This window comes from Anser cygnoides, chromosome 1, assembly GCF_040182565.1.
Source record: "Anser cygnoides isolate HZ-2024a breed goose chromosome 1, Taihu_goose_T2T_genome, whole genome shotgun sequence".
Taxonomy (NCBI): domain Eukaryota; kingdom Metazoa; phylum Chordata; class Aves; order Anseriformes; family Anatidae; genus Anser; species Anser cygnoides.
The window spans coordinates 102,789,975-102,805,494 of NC_089873.1; the positions used below are offsets into that span (position 1 = coordinate 102,789,975).

Sequence of the window (15,520 nt, forward strand, 5' to 3'; positions counted from 1 at the left end):
TGTCTGTCTGAGTGCTGAACTGTTTGCCACTCTGTTCTTGTATTTATAGCTAGAAGTAAAACCTACAGCGTGCAGTGCTATCTATCATCTGCTGGGCTTTGTCCTATTTTAAAACAAACGTCGGCCACTTGTGGTCCTTTTCTAGGCTCATGTGGGTGGATGCAAATGTACAGTATACAAATACACACCTCCCTGGAGGTGTTCAAGACCAGGTTAGATGAGGCCCTGAGCAACCTGACCTAGTGGGTGGCAGGGCAGGGGAGTTGGAGCTAGATGATCTTTAATGTCCCTTCCAGCTGAAGCCGTTCTATGATTCCATGATTCTATGATCATTCAGGGTTCATGTGTGATGGGACACTTCTTACTACTTTGGAGACAATTTCTGGGTTCCTTGCTTTATTCGCCACAGATCTTCTTTTGAAAGGACTCCAAAACTCAATTCAAAGAACACTGAGAATTGTATCTACTCTAGGCCAAAATAATTTGGACACTGAGAAATTTTCTGAGAAAGCCGACTGTACAAAAAGAAAAGAAATAGTTAAATCCCTTAAACACTTCCAGGGATGGGGCATCCACAACTTCCCTGGGCAACCTGTTCCTGTGCCTCACCACCCCTCACACTTCTTCAGTGCCTCACTCTTCTTCAGCAGAAGAATTTCCTCCTAATCTCTAAACTAAATCTCCCCTCTTTTAGTTTAAAGCCATTACCCCCAGTCCTATCACTATACTCTTTGATGAATAGTCCCTCCCCAGCTTTCCTGTCCCCTTTAGGTATTGGAAAGCCACTATAAGGTTTCCCCTAGTCCCTCTTAAACTAGGCATAGTATAAATATAGAGTAAAAACAGTGATTCCAAAATAAACAATCATTTAAAAACTTATCTGACTTGTGGAAAATGGACTCTACAGTCAGTAAGACTGTAAAGTAGGTAAGTTTATTCAGCACTGGGCAGCACAGGGGGTAGTCCCACCAAAGTCGTGCGCACCCGACATGGCAATTTGCCATGGTTATATGCAGTAAAGAGTTACATATGCATTAAGTTTCACAATGTGCCTATACATATGCATAACCTGTCCCCGCTTCATATTAAAATTAGTTCCAAGGAGTCATTTCCATAAGCTCCTCCCATCTGCGCTTGCGCAGTGTCTCCTGGCGGTGGTCTCTGGGGGTCGTGGGGATGAAGATTGATGACTCTTCCTCGTCACCACAAGTTGACCTCTTGTCTTTGCACAGACTCAGTTGCTCCTTGGCTCTTGTCCATCCACAGGACCAGTTTCTGCCAGTTTCTTAAGACAGGCTCACACGCTTATTAAGAGACTAACCTTGGTATGAGGGAGGGAGTTAGGGGAATCTTATCAAGTAGACATAGAGCGCTGACGGCATTAAACTAGGATGCTACTTAGTGTCTTTGCTAACTGTGCTGCATTGTGCAAGTTAACTAAAGCAAGAAGCCTTGGGCCCCTTACCAAGGTCAGTCTCCTAATAAGAACGTGAGTGTGAGTGTGGCGACCACCAGCAGGTCAGCTTGCTCTACCGTGTACAAATGTCCTTGTTCCATGCTTTTCCAGCTCACTTTTTGTGGAGGTCAAAGAGCTGTTCTTAGCAGCTGTGCGCAGCAACCCCTCAACTGTTGATCCTGATGTTCAGTGTGGCCTGGGTGTCCTTTTCAACCTTAGTGGCGAATACGAGAAGGCTGTGGATTGCTTCAGTGCCGCACTTAGTGTGCGCCCCAATGTAAGAAAGGGCAGAGTGGGGGTGCTGGAGGTACCTGGAGGTTTATGGGTGGAGATGCTGTTTATATGAGAGGCACATCTTTTGAAGTGGAAGAGTAAGGCAGATACGTTGGTTAGGGAGGGTTGGCTTGGAGCTTAAAAAGAACCGGTTTGTCTCAGCCGTTTATCTCTGTCCCCTCCTCCAGGACCATCTTCTCTGGAACAAGCTTGGTGCCACCCTGGCCAATGGGAATCGGAGTGAGGAAGCTGTGGCTGCATATCGGCGGGCACTGGAGCTCCAGCCAGGATATATCCGCTCTCGATACAACTTGGGCATCAGCTGCATCAACTTAGGTGCCCACCGGTGAGCATAGGATGGGCAGATCTGCTGTGACCCACGAGTGTGTGTATGTGTGTCCGAGAGAGACCGCAGCAGGTTACTAGGGCAGCGCTGTGCTGTCTGCAGCCTTCCCATGGCATAGGTAAACAGAGATTGTGTGAAATCTGCCCTGAGAACAAAGCGTCAGGCAGATCCACTTGGAGTAGGGGCTATCTGGACTTCAGTTTCTGTTAAGAGGGAAAAGGGGGAACTCGGGGCTGGGGGCTTGGAGTTGGGGAAAGATCTGATGAAGAGGGTGAAACTGTTTTGGAGGGGAAGAAGTAGCAGTTTAGAAGCAAACGGGGAGGGGAGTTTGAGATGTACCATCTTCTCCAATAAGCGTGTGTATGTTCTCATGTTGACAGTGAGGCTGTGGAGCACTTCTTAGAGGCTTTGCACATGCAGCAGAAGAGCCGAGGTCCACGGGGGCAGCAAGGCGCTATGTCTGACAACATCTGGAGCACTCTTCGCATGGCCCTCTCCATGCTGGGGCAGAGTGACCTGTACAGGGCAGCTGATGCCCATGATCTTCCCACACTGCTTCAGGCATTTGGCCTCCAGCAGTGACGCTGGGATGGGCTCCCCTGTGAGTGCAGGTTTGGCCCAGCCCAGCAGTGACCTTCCCTAGACAGAAAATGTTCACTAGGGTTCACACACACCTTTGCTCTGGTAGGGCAGACCAATGGCAGCCGTTTCTTGAAGGACCTCCTGCTGAAGTGTGGAACTTCCCCTACCCGTCTGTTGTGGCCTGAGCATCTCTGAGCAGTTCACACTATCATATCCGTGGCTGACTGGCACTCTGCTAGGCAGATGATCAAAGTGGGAAAACAGCAAGTCTTGCCGGAGTGCATCTGAAGTAGTAAACCAGCGTGGCTTTGAGACATTACGCTAGCCATTCTGCAGAGACTGCCTGCTGGACATGTCTTGAAGGCTGGTTGCTTTGGTGGGGTGGGATTGCCATTTGGTGAAACATTGAAACATTCTGGGTTTTCAGTATGCTTCCCCCATGTATGTGCTTGCATGTGTGTATATGTGGGTTGCTAGAAAAAGCTGAGGAGAGCAGTTCCCTTTTCTGGGTAATAGTAAATTCATGGTACAACCAGATGCTAATGTCTCAGTGTCTTCATGGGCCTTTTGAGAGCAGTGTGTTGTACTTGTGCTAGGGACGTGGGTGGAGGCCCTTAGCCTGTAGGGGTAAGAAGAGATCCTAGCTCTCAGACGTGAGGCAATGCAACAGGAACAAAAGCCTAAATGTAATCTCCCAGAATATAGTGAGGAAAGGGTCAAGTCTTAATTTTTCACTTGATCGTCTGTCATTGTTTTTCCTTTGTGCAGAAGTTCCCCATCTTGTCTGTACTGAATCTTGTTGATTATAAATATCTGTATATGATTCTGTTGGGGAAAATGTTTTTAATTGTAAAATATTTTGTATAATAGAGCGGGGGGAGAATTAAAATTGCCAAAATTACATCTTTCTCTGTGCCTCTGTTGAAGCTGCGTGCAATGGGTAGTGTAGATCTCTGAGGGTACAAGCCCACTGGAATGCAAAACACAGATGTGCATCTTTGTCTCCCATTTCAACTCAGGTTCTGCTTTATTGATAGCTCATGCAAATGAAGCTTAAAGGGACCTCATTTTGCTGTAGCCAGAGGCTTCAGTTCTGTGAGCCTGCAAAAGAGCTTCACTGTACCAAAAGCTCTGTTTTCCTGCTTAGGCTTAGGGGTCAGTGAAGCACCTTTTTTCTTTTTCTTGTTACCTGCTGTGAGGGAAGCTGTTACTTTTATCGCTTCTTGGAGGAACCTGACTGCTGCAGTAGTCAAGACCAGGAGCGCTTATCCTTCCTTTTCCACCAGGCACCTCTTTCTTCGTACTTCTGCGCTACAGGCTTGTTTCTCGTGCTATATCCTCTGCAATAACAATGAGGAGCAGAGTGTGTGTGGAGGGAGCAGTTCTTACTGTATGTTTTCAGATCCCCTAGGTTCCCTTGTCTCTCATCCGGCACTGTGGCACCGAACATGCACGCGCTGTGTTGAAATTGCTCTAATGCATGTGAAACAATTTGCTGCTTGTGCCATCTGAAAGAAAGGAAAATGCTGCTTCTGCTTCCAACTCACACACCTAGCTCTTCTTGTGGTCAAAGACGTGCCTTTTGCTTTTTACTTATTTCTATCCTTCTTTGGTCAGTGGAAAAAAAGTCAGTGCCTATGGTACTTACAACCTGCTGTTCACGTTTTGCATTTTTTCCCCTATGTTCCTCTCTATTCACACTCTCACTGCTTTACCTTCTCTTTTTCTCAACCAAGTGCCATTAATGCTTTTCTCCTTCATTCCTTAATTGTCAATTTCCCTCTATTTTGCTCTCTTAACCTTGTGTTTGGTGTCCTTCGCTATCCCATCCCCTACTGCCTCTGCAGCTAGTCGTTGTCAGCATTTGTTCTTTTTCTGTGTAAATTGTTCTCACTTCCTACCATCCTTCCCACCTTAAATAATCTCCACAGTATCTGCGCTACCTTTGCTAAGGTCAAATCTTCACCAAGACGCTAGTCTGTCTTTCTCCCAGGGCTGAGTATCACAGAATCACAAAATCATCTAGGTTGGAAGAGACCTCCAAGGTCACCTAGTCCAACCTCTGACCTAACAGTAACAAGTCCTCCACTAAACCATATCACTAAGGGCTACATCTAAACGTCTCTTAAAGACCTCCAGGGATGGCGACTCAACCACCTCCCTGGGCAGCCCATTCCAATGCCTAACAACCCTTTCGGTAAAGAAGTTCTTCCTAACATCCAACCTAAACCTCCCCTGGCGCAACTTTAGCCCATTCCCCCTCGTCCTGTCACCAGGCACGTGGGAGAATAGACCAACCCCCACCTCTCTACAGCCTCCTTTAAGGTTCCTATAGAGAGCGATGAGGTCGCCCCTGAGCCTCCTCTTCTCCAGGCTGAACAAGCCCAGCTCCCTCAGCCGCTCCTCGTAAGACTTGTTCTCCAGACCCCTCACCAGCTTCGTTGCCCTTCTCTGGACTCTCTCAAGCACCTCCATGTCCTTCTTGTAGTGAGGGGCCCAAAACTGAACACAGTACTCGAGGTGCGGCCTCACCAGAGCCGAGTACAGGGGGACAATCACCTCCCTAGACCTGCTGGCTACACTGCTTCTTATACAAGCCAGGATGCTGTTGGCCTTCTTGGCCACCTGAGCACACTGCTGGATCATATTCAGCTGACTATCGACCAATACTCCCAGGTCTTTCTCTGCCAGGCAGCTTTCCAACCACTCATCTCCCAGCCTGTAGCTCTGCTTGGGGTTGTTGCGCCCCAGGTGCAGGACCCGGCACTTGGCCTTGTTGAACTTCATGCAGTTGGCCTCAGCCCATCGATCCAGCCTATCCAGATCCTCCTGCAGAGCCTTCCTACCCTCGAGCAGATCGACACACGCACCTAACTTGGTGTCATCTGCAAACTTACTGAGGGTGCAGTCAATCCCCTCATCCAGGTCATCGATAAAAATATTAAAGGGAACTGGCCCCAGTACTGAGCCCTGGGGGACTCCACTAGTAACCGGCCTCCAACTGGATTTGACTCCAGTAAAGGTTAAGCTGCCTCTCTCCAGACCATGACTAACCTTGTCCTGTTAAGAACTGTAAAAATTCTCTTTGGAAATAGATTATTAGTGCTGAGAAGAGCAGCTGAATGGTATCTACGTTCTGGTAACAGTTTACACCTTTTGCCTGCTTTCTGCAACACTGCATCTCTGACCACCTTCAAACCAGATTTGCAATGGGGCTCTAAGTGGCTTGATGGGTGGGAGGGAACATGACCTAGTTTGCATTTTTATCCAAATCCACATCTTCTATTGCTAAGCCCTGCTGTCCAGTGGAGGTGTGTAGCAGGCACTGAGTATTTTAGGTTAGCAGAAAGATAAGGTAGTGAGGAACCTTCAGAGGTCTGTAATCAACTGCTCACAGTAGGCCTCATGTGAATGCTAGATCAGGGTGGCTGAGGGCCTTAAATGATTGTGCTCTGCAATTTCCATCTTTATTTTTTGTACTTCTTCTAACAGATGAAACAGTTGTAGGGCCTGTCACCACCAAAAGCACATCAGCAATTCAAGCAGGATCTTAGTTCTTTACCAATTACATGGGCATCACAGGACACAAACCAGGTCTTTCATAGGGCACTAGGCATATGCTCAAAAGGTGGTTCGATACGTGTCATTTCACCTTCTTGCTGTGTTTCTTCTGTATTTCTTCCCTCAGCATTTCATTTATTTGCTTCCTAAGGCCCCAAGAAGTCGTAGAATCTCCTGCCTCTTGGCGTTGGCCTTCCTGAACACCCAACTGAGGAGGTACCAGCTAATGAAAATTTGTTCTGTGAGATCCCTCATACCTCTAGCTGCAGTGCTCTATTAGCTTCCATACTGCTGGGGGGTGTGTTGCCATTATATATATTTACTGCCATCATATACTTTCCCTTTTCTTGAGCTGCTGATCATTGTTATGTTCCTGGGTTTTCTTGAGTTTCAGCACTCTGATCTCTTGTTTTGGGTACCAGGCTCCTCTTGCTTTTGCCTGTGTGTGCTGTGTTTTTTCAGTTCTGGAGGGACTGGAGCCATCCTTCTCTCGAAGAATGAATGCTCTAGGATTAGTAGTTTGAGGTAGGAGTCATGGAAAGAGCTTAAGGGCAAGCGTATAGTGGATACTATTGCATTCTCCAGGAAAGTGTGCTTAAAGGCTACCTGATCTAGAAGTTGCATACTTCTGATGTATGTTTAACAGCCTTTGGTGAATTTATTCTGTCTTTTCAGGTTTTAAACCAGCGGGTGATTTTGGTCTCTGCAAAGCACTGTGCGTGCCCAGGAGAACTGTATTTAGATATGCAAAGTATTTTATTTTGTTTTAAGACTGTTACCTCTTGTGGCCCCCTACTTCTAGTACTGTATGACAGGGCAAATAATTGGTCTTGGGGTCAACCTCCTGTAGTTTTATTGGTCTTTCACTCCCTTCTTTAGTGTCTCCTTTCTAAATAGGATGGTGCTAGTACAGCCCATTTCTCTCCAGGGGGAGCCCTTTCCCTGGCTCTGTACCCTGTGCTTCTGTATCTTTTCACTTTTACGGTATTATTTCTAATATCCTACATGCCGTAACTTGCTTCAAGGGCTCAGAACACAAACACCATGCCTCTTTCTTCTCTGAGTCAGACTCAGATCCTCAAAAATCTTTTGGCAGGCAAGTTTGTTGCTGTGGAAGAACAGAAAGCGGAGCAGTACTCCCCACCTGCAGCAAAAGAGACAGGCCAGCAAGACAGGACACTTTGTCACAGCAGCCTTTGGCAGCTTCTCCATATCTCTTGTTTACCTAGGCATGTGTTTCACTGCTCCCACAAAAGATAAAGAGAGAACCTTTTGCCCATCACCATTTTGCCTAGTGTAGCAAAACTTTGGTATTTTCTGATGCTTTTAGATGCCTGATTTCAGACATTTGGAACCTTAAAACTCAAAACTCTGTCCATGACTTTAGGAAGAGTTGTAGTTAAGTGATCTCCTGAAAATCTGATGCTGAACAGATAGTTTTTTGAATCTTTTTTTTGTTTTGCTCCTGTATTTCTTAAGCAGAAGTGACACCTAGTGTTGACTCGAGGACAACAGGTCCTTTAACAGGTCCTTGTCTGTCATGTTTTTTGCTTGGATCAGGGCAATAAACTTCAGGAGCACAACCTGATGATAAAATCTGTGGGAAGAACAAAATGCTGGATGCCTTTTCTGAATGCAAGACTTTTGTGAACAGGAGAGTCTTTCTTAGCCAAATGTGCTCTGTGGCTTGTTTCCTGGTATTGAGCATCAGATTAGCCTAAGCCTTCATGTTTGTGGATTCCAAGTTAGCAACCATGCTATGGAAACCCAGTTGAACATTTAATAAATGCAGGGACAGAAAGCAACCTTGTTTTCTGACATTTTGAACTAAAGCAATTATTTAGAGAAGGTATTGCCTTTTCCTTTATCTGTGAAGGGAACATTCTGGGAAGGAAATAACTAGAAAAGCTCTTCCCTTTCCTTGCTGTCTTCTGTATTGTGTCCAGTGGGACTCATAAGGCTTTTGTCAGTCTGTATTTGCTTTGCCTCTTTACTATGCATCTTTTGTGGAGCTTACTCCCCATGCAGTGAGTGGATATTTGAAGCCCCCATTCAATAGGGTGTTATTGTCCCTTCCTCCAGTCTTTGCTGTAAAAGTAGTGTTTTTCGGTCCACTTTACTGAGCACTGGCAAAGGGGGAATACAGCAAACACAGTAGCAAAGAGGAAGAAAAAAAAAAAAGAGGGGTCTGTGTAAGATACAAGGCAAAAAAAGAAGGTATCCTTTTCCTCAGGAGTTTAGCAGCGAATGTAGATTTGTCTTTTGATGGGTGGGCTGGAGTTCTGTGGTCCAGTCATATGTTGCATTTTCAGGGATTTTTTTTTAAATTTCATTTTTGAGAAAGGAGTCTGAGGCAAAAGTGTGAAGGAGACTTTTTGTTGAAGAATTACCTGACTGCTACTAACAAGCGTGAAAAAAAGAAGAGCAAAACAAGCCCCCCAAAAACCCACTGTCCTGGTGCCTTGAGTCCATGACTACCAGGCAAAGTAGCAAATGGGAAATAGGGAGATGTAGTTCAGGTGTGATTTCCACCCTCCCGCTGCCACCTACCACTGCCTATTTTAAAGTAAGGAATAAGAAAAGATGAATAATTACTGAGACAAAAACTAAAGTATCCATTGTGACAGAGAAGGTAGGTGTTTTAACCTCCTTACTGAAATAGTGTGGGGTGGAAGCACTTGATGAAGTGAGGAGGGGCTGAGGAAGCTGGATTTATTCAGCTTGGAATTAGAAAGGTTGGAGGACTGGAGGGTCTAATTGATGTCTGTCACTACCTAAAAGGGGATTTTAGGCAGCAAGACTCTTTTCAGAGGTATACAACAAAAAGACAGGAGGCAATAGAGGTGATAGAAACAGGTTGTGCAAGGAGAAATTCTGACTGGACATTAAGGAAAAAAATGTTTTTCTGAAGGTGGTATAGCACTGGCATAAGTGCCCAGAGGGGATGGGTGATTTCTGTCCTTTGGAGAAGTCCAGAAACCACCTCAAACAGGTTCTTCACTGCTGTGAGGTTTTACTGATCACGTCACCACCTTGCTTAAGTCCTGGGGTAGGACCTGCCAGTGCAATAACCTCAACATCAGTCTCTAAAGTGATAAGCCAGTAGAGTTTCCTCTGGAATTTCATTCTATGCAAAAGCAGTCAGCCTTTGTTTCCTGACCTTGCTCTTATTCAATGAGTAGTGTTTGACTATTTTAATGTGCTTTAAAATCTACAGATGGAAAAGCAGTGTGCCAGCATGCTGCAGTATTTTTCAGATGGAATAATCGTGACTCAGGGAAGAAGATCCCTTCTGCCGGAGGTACCTGCATTGTGAGTGAAATGCAGCACAGCTTCTACTATGGGGTCCGTGGCTGGGTCCTTTAAAAGCATTTTACTCTTCTGTTGGAGTAGAACCAGATTTATGGTGAAGTCTTTCACCACAGGGCATGGGCATATCTTACTAGGCTTGACCTGACTGAGGTGGATTTTGGTGAAAGCTGTATTTGGCTTTCCAAGTGTCTTCATCACTGACTTTAAGGCTGTTATTTCTTATGACTTTATGTATATTGTGGTATTGGACAGTCTTTTTTGCAGGCTCTGTGACTGAAACGAATTTACAATTAGACTTCTTTAAAAGAAAACCAGACAACCAGCGGACAGGCTGTGGAGACATACCTGAAAATGTGAACCAGCTATGCTCCGATGCTAGCAGGCAAATGGAAAGAATCATGTAATTAATACCTTAAAATCACTTGCTTTTCAGTGCAATACTGAGTTAAAAGGGTAGCATCTCTCAGCTATGGTTACGTACTGTTTGGCTGCTTGTTTTTAAAACAGTGTATGGGTTGGATGAAGTAGAAAAATATTGGGGTTGTTAATGGTCATGATTGGAGTTGTCTTTTGTCTATAGTGCTAAATCTAGATAATTTGGGCTGATGGTTATGTCTGGACCACTTTCAAGCTGTATGTGTGAAACTCCCCCATTCTACTCTATTCATCAGCAGAGATGACTGATCCAGAAACATTTTTGAGTTAAGCAAGGATCAGTATTGGTCAGTCTTGTGTCTTCTGCTTATTTTTGGTCATTGTATTTTAATTTTTACTTCTGTTTTCTTCTTTTTTAATATATATATTCAATTATTTTATTTTAACAAAGATCTATCTGTGGGCTTTCCTTAGCAATGTCTAGTGGGACGGGGAAGGAAGAGTGGGTCTGGAGGTGGAAGAAGCTTAATCCAATTTTTCTACCGTTTTTCCTTTTCCAGCACTGTGAAGTGGGTGCATGTGTGCCATCCACAGCTTAATGTTAAATTATTTTTTCACCCCTCAGTCCAGAAGAAAATGGATTCCAACAGTGCAATGAAGATGAAGGCAACCACAGAGGAAAAAAAAGTAAAGAAATGCTTGAGTGTTGATGTATTTGTAAATGACTCTCTGGGAGAAAAAAAAAACTTTAAGCACCTAATTTTTTATGAAAAATAAAAAATCAGTATAAGGTCCTAATGGCTTTTGCATAAAGTTCTGCACATAAAAAATTTGCATTTTATGTTCAAAACTAAGGGCATAAAAGAGGATCCTTTAGTTATTTTTTTCACTCTCACTTGTATTTGATAATATTTATTTATAAACTATTTATTCATATTTAATAATCAATCTCCAACTCTTAGCTTCCCTTGTGGTACTCTGCTACATTCAGTGACTTTTACTTCCTTGTGCACAAAGCACAGTGTAAATGAGATAAGCGACTTGAAAATCCATTTTGTTTTTATCCTCGTAGCACTGGAAAATATGGCCGTTGAAACAAAGACCTCCTTTATTTATGAGCTTGTGAGTGTGTACACAGAGATCCTTTGCCAAGCTTTTGTGTCAACACATTTCATATGTAGTACCTTTTGATTTTCCTCAGTGCCACAAGAAGCCCCACTGCCAGCTTTGGTGCCCTGCAAAGAGAATGTGGGAGACCTTGGAGCTCACTGTTGCCTGCATCACTCAATAAACAACATACTGGCACGCGAGCAAGAATATCTATGTTTTTTATGACAGCATAAATTCCTCCTAGTCTGGGCCGTTTCAGTCCTTTTTGTTCTGAACTTTCCTCCCTTCTGAGTGCTCATTCTCCCTTCTCTTTCCGCATGGTGGGCACGGTGGCTCAGGCTGCAAAACCGCTCTTTTTGCTTAGGGAGTTTTCTACCAGATCAGCATCCTGAAACTTGCTCATTGCATAAAGAAATGAGCATTATGTTCTGCACAAGAAAAAGTGAAAATGCCCTCTAAATAATTAGTACTTACAGCAGTACCTGAAACACAGCTGTTGATTTTGATGCTAGTAGCTGGGATGGAGGTTGCCTGCTAAAGGATAAGTGATCTTTTTTTATAGATAAATATAAATTAGGTCAATAATTTTTCAATGGACATAACTCCAAATGATTGAAAATATTTTGTGTTTTAATTTATCTCTTGTACAAAGGAGTTGAAAAATAAGTCAGGAACTTGGTTGGTAAGTCACTTCCATTTCACGTAACCCAATATCTTGCAGCTACCCAGTTAGTGGAAATTTTATATTGAATTTGTTGACTAAAATGGAAGTATTGAAGTGTTGTTCTGTGATGTTGGAATGTTTGGGTGGTTTGGCAGGGTTGTTTTGTGTTACTGATGGAGTAATACTTTGAGTTGTAATAACAGCGATGTGACAGCAGTGTAACAGAGTTATGACGCAAGTTTGACAGCAGTGATTTTTGGAGCCAAATATAATATTAGTCTACATTCTTCAAAATACTTTAGAAATTAGAAGTTATATATGTTTGGTAAAATAAGGTCTAAAAAACGTGGTCTTTAGATCGTTCTTTGGATTGATGCCTCTGGAAGTTGGGGCATCCTGCTTCTCTTGCATGGTATTAAAATCAGCAGCTGCTCCACTTTTGTCAGTAAAGAATGCTGGTTGAGCATCTTGATTTTTGGCTCAAGTAAATTTTTGGCTTGTGCTCATTCAAAAATGAACCTATCAGTGATAATAAATGTATGTATTTGGATATACCTAATCTCAGTCTTGTCTGGCAGTGATTGGAGCCCTTGGTTCTTCTTTGTTGTCTTAAACTCTCATGGACCGAAGTCTTGGTGCTAATCTGACCAGTGACCAAGAACAGGCGAGGCCTGGAACAGAAGCAGTAGGCAGAATTGAGAACCAGGATGTAGTGCCCTGGCAGGGACTTCTGTCTGTCTTCATCCAAACTGAGCAACTGTCTGTGTATGTCCCCTCGGTGTCTGACAGTATGCATCAGAGCTTGCAGTGGGTCCATTTTATCCTGGTGTAGCTGTTCTGGGCAATGGGGGGTGAGGGAAATCCTCAGGGGCAGCGTAGCCAATCTTGATGCTCTCAAGTAACCAGCACATGATCTCATAGAGGGTCTGTCCAACCTGTACTCTTGGCAGGTGAGGTGGGAGCCCTCATGGCTGCCTTTCATGTCTCCAGGTGAGTCCGGAGGGGCCTGTCCAACCTGACCCCTGGGAAAACATCTGGGAGCAATCTGTGGCTGTTGTGCTTCAGTTGGCCTTGTCTGGGGGAGAAGTAACAAGGCAGAGTGTTTTGGAAAGGAAAGGGAGGCTACACATTTGCTGAGAAAGGAGGACTAGTGTCTGTGCGTAGAGGAGTGCTGAGGTGCAGTGAAGGATGACAGCAGGTCAGGTCCCTGGACTTTGTCTAGCACTTTCTTGAGAACCTAGTTAAGGAGAAATGGGGAGGTGAGTGCAGAAATCATCAAAGGAATTGATGTGTGTACTTAGATAGAACTGAGCATCCCGGATGTTGATTTTAGGCTTGCAGAGCTCCAGGATTAGTTCTTGTACCTGCAGTTTCTAAATAAAGCTGGTTTGCTGCTGGAGGAGCTGACCTTCTTTTTCTCCAGCTGCTGAAGGTCAGATCCCAGTGCAGAGGAGTTCTCATCTCAGAGTGCACCAGTAAGATGTGATGCTGGCATGCTTTTATGTTCAGACCCACTTAACAAGTGCAAATTAGCTAAAACCAACCCAGCTCCAGGGGCAGGCTGGTTCCCTTCTAGCTGAGAATGGAACAAGTAATGTTGCTACACAGTAGCATAAAACATATGGCATAAAACTCAGTGCTAAGCGGCATAGGAGGGGAAGGTTGATCTAGTTCTAACATGAAATGACTGTTTTTATGTGGTCCTATTGCTACAGCTGCAGAAGCACCAAGATAAATTTCTCCCAGTTTTTGTGTGAGTGCTACTTGTGATGACATGGAGCGTAAAAGACGCTGGTATCACGTCTCCAGGATTCTTAAGTTAGTGACCCTTAGTTTTGGATGCATCTTCTGTATGCTTTTGAAGCTGACAGTGATATTCTTTTCATTCTGTCCACCTCTGTCAGTCACTAGGACTTACCCTTTTTTGTCTCCTTTCATAGCTGTTTTATGGCTCCACCCGTTCTTTATCTTCCCACAATGTCTTGATGCTGTAGATCATCCTTTTATTTAGTCTTGGTGGAGGCCATCCCTTTGTTTTAGGTTGTCCCTTCTTTGTTCTGTCTTCTAATCTGAATTTCCTGAGAAGCTGCATGTTGACGTGCTTGATGACATTGATCTAGGTGCCGCTAATACCTGCCACACTTACAGTAAAACTCCTGCTATTCATTTCTTTTGGTACTTCTACTCAGAGACCAACCCTTTCATTCTCCACTCAGGTCAATCTTAATGTTTCCATTACAAATGTCTGTGAAAGGAAAACTGAAGGAATTTAGCTTCTTTCAAATCCAGTTCCTGGCATTTTGACTTCTTCTTCCAGTAAGTCCACATCCTCCTCACAAAGTTAAAATCTCAAGCTTCCTTTCTGCTACTGTGAATTACTGTACCTTAGTAATCTTAAGTACTGTCCCTCGTTATTTAATCCCCTGCACCATCTAAATTTTCTAGACGTGGACTCCATGACTGGCCTTGATCACTTTTGGTTCCCACTCAAACTGTAGTTCTATTAAAATTGGGCACTTGAGAGGGTGCTAGGATGATTTTCTTGCTGTCTGAGCCTTGGAGTAGATTCTCAGATCCTCTTTTGAGTATCTTGCTGAAAGTGTTGGCACATCTCAATTTGTATTTGCTGATGGTGGAGATTTTCCTGGTTCAGTGATACTTTTCATATAAAATACTTCTTGATTTCAAATAGGAATAAAGCTAACCAAAAGTTCCTTTCCTGTTTACAAGTAATTTTTGTGCAGTTGCATTCAGAATAGAAAATACAGAAGGTGACCTTTATTTTTTAAATAGAAGATATCCTAACAGGAAATACCACATCTCAACTGCTCTGAAATCCCTGAACCATACAGCCATCCTGCCAGGGGTGATAATGAGCCACAGGTGGAGAGGAAAGGGGGTGAACTCCTTTCATGAGTGTCATTCAGGCTGTACTGAGCAGGATTGGCCAAAGACTGGCCAGTTGGATCCTCCATTGGCCTGGTAACTTTCTGGAACAGTAGAAAATTACTTCCCACCTCTAACCCCTGTTTTTTGATTGGGGATTTTTTTTATTTTTTATTTTTTTAAATGAAGTACTATTGAGTTAAACTTATGGAGAAGCCCAACAAATGCCCAAACCCCCTCCTCTTTGGCATGAAATAAAAGTGGCAGGAAAGGAGGGGGAGGGTGGGTAGAGTGGAGTGGGAACTTCCACTTTCCAGCAGCAACGAGTTCAGCAGGGAGAGATCATTGCAGCACAAGAAATGGTGCAATTTGGCAATACAGTAAAGCTGATTGCACAGATAGCTGCTGTTAGAAACTGAGGTCTTGCTGCTTTCCTCCAAAGCCCAGAATGTACATTTCTATTGCTCTGCTTCCAACCTTTCAATTGCAGAATAGCAAAGGAATGAACCATGTGGAAAACCAAAACCAAACCAAAACAAAAAAAAACACACAAAACAACAACAACAAATAAACCAAAACAAACAACAACAACAACAACAACAACAAAACACAGCCAAATCTACCAAACAAATAAAACCCCACATTTTTGTGCTACCTTAGTTCTGTGAGTTTGGCACACCATTGGCTCAGACAAGCAGTAACTAAAGAGATGCAGCAGGAGGGTATGGGTGAAGCTAGTGGCCCTCTTCTTTTGGTGGAGGTGAACTCTCTCCCTGCCTCAGCTCCCCATTTTCTCCAGTAACGTCCTACCTGGCAGTAGGGGTCACTTAAACATCATCCTAAATCTTTCAGTGAAGCTAAACATTTGCTCATTTGCTTTTACCACTATTGGAGAGGGTTTTTTTTTTGTTTGTTTGTTTTTTGTTTTTAACTATTTTACATATATATAAATATA

General features: G+C 43.8%; 1 long non-coding RNA gene across 1 annotated transcript; it reads left to right on the forward strand.

The window, feature by feature from the left end:
- The first annotated feature begins 1,546 nt into the window (after positions 1–1,546).
- On the forward strand, positions 1,547–3,558 carry LOC136791850 (uncharacterized). Its single transcript, XR_010834733.1, has 3 exons — positions 1,547–1,733; positions 1,918–2,075; positions 2,456–3,558. It is a non-coding gene; the product is annotated as an uncharacterized lncRNA (long non-coding RNA).
- Positions 3,559–15,520: the final 11,962 nt, after the last annotated feature.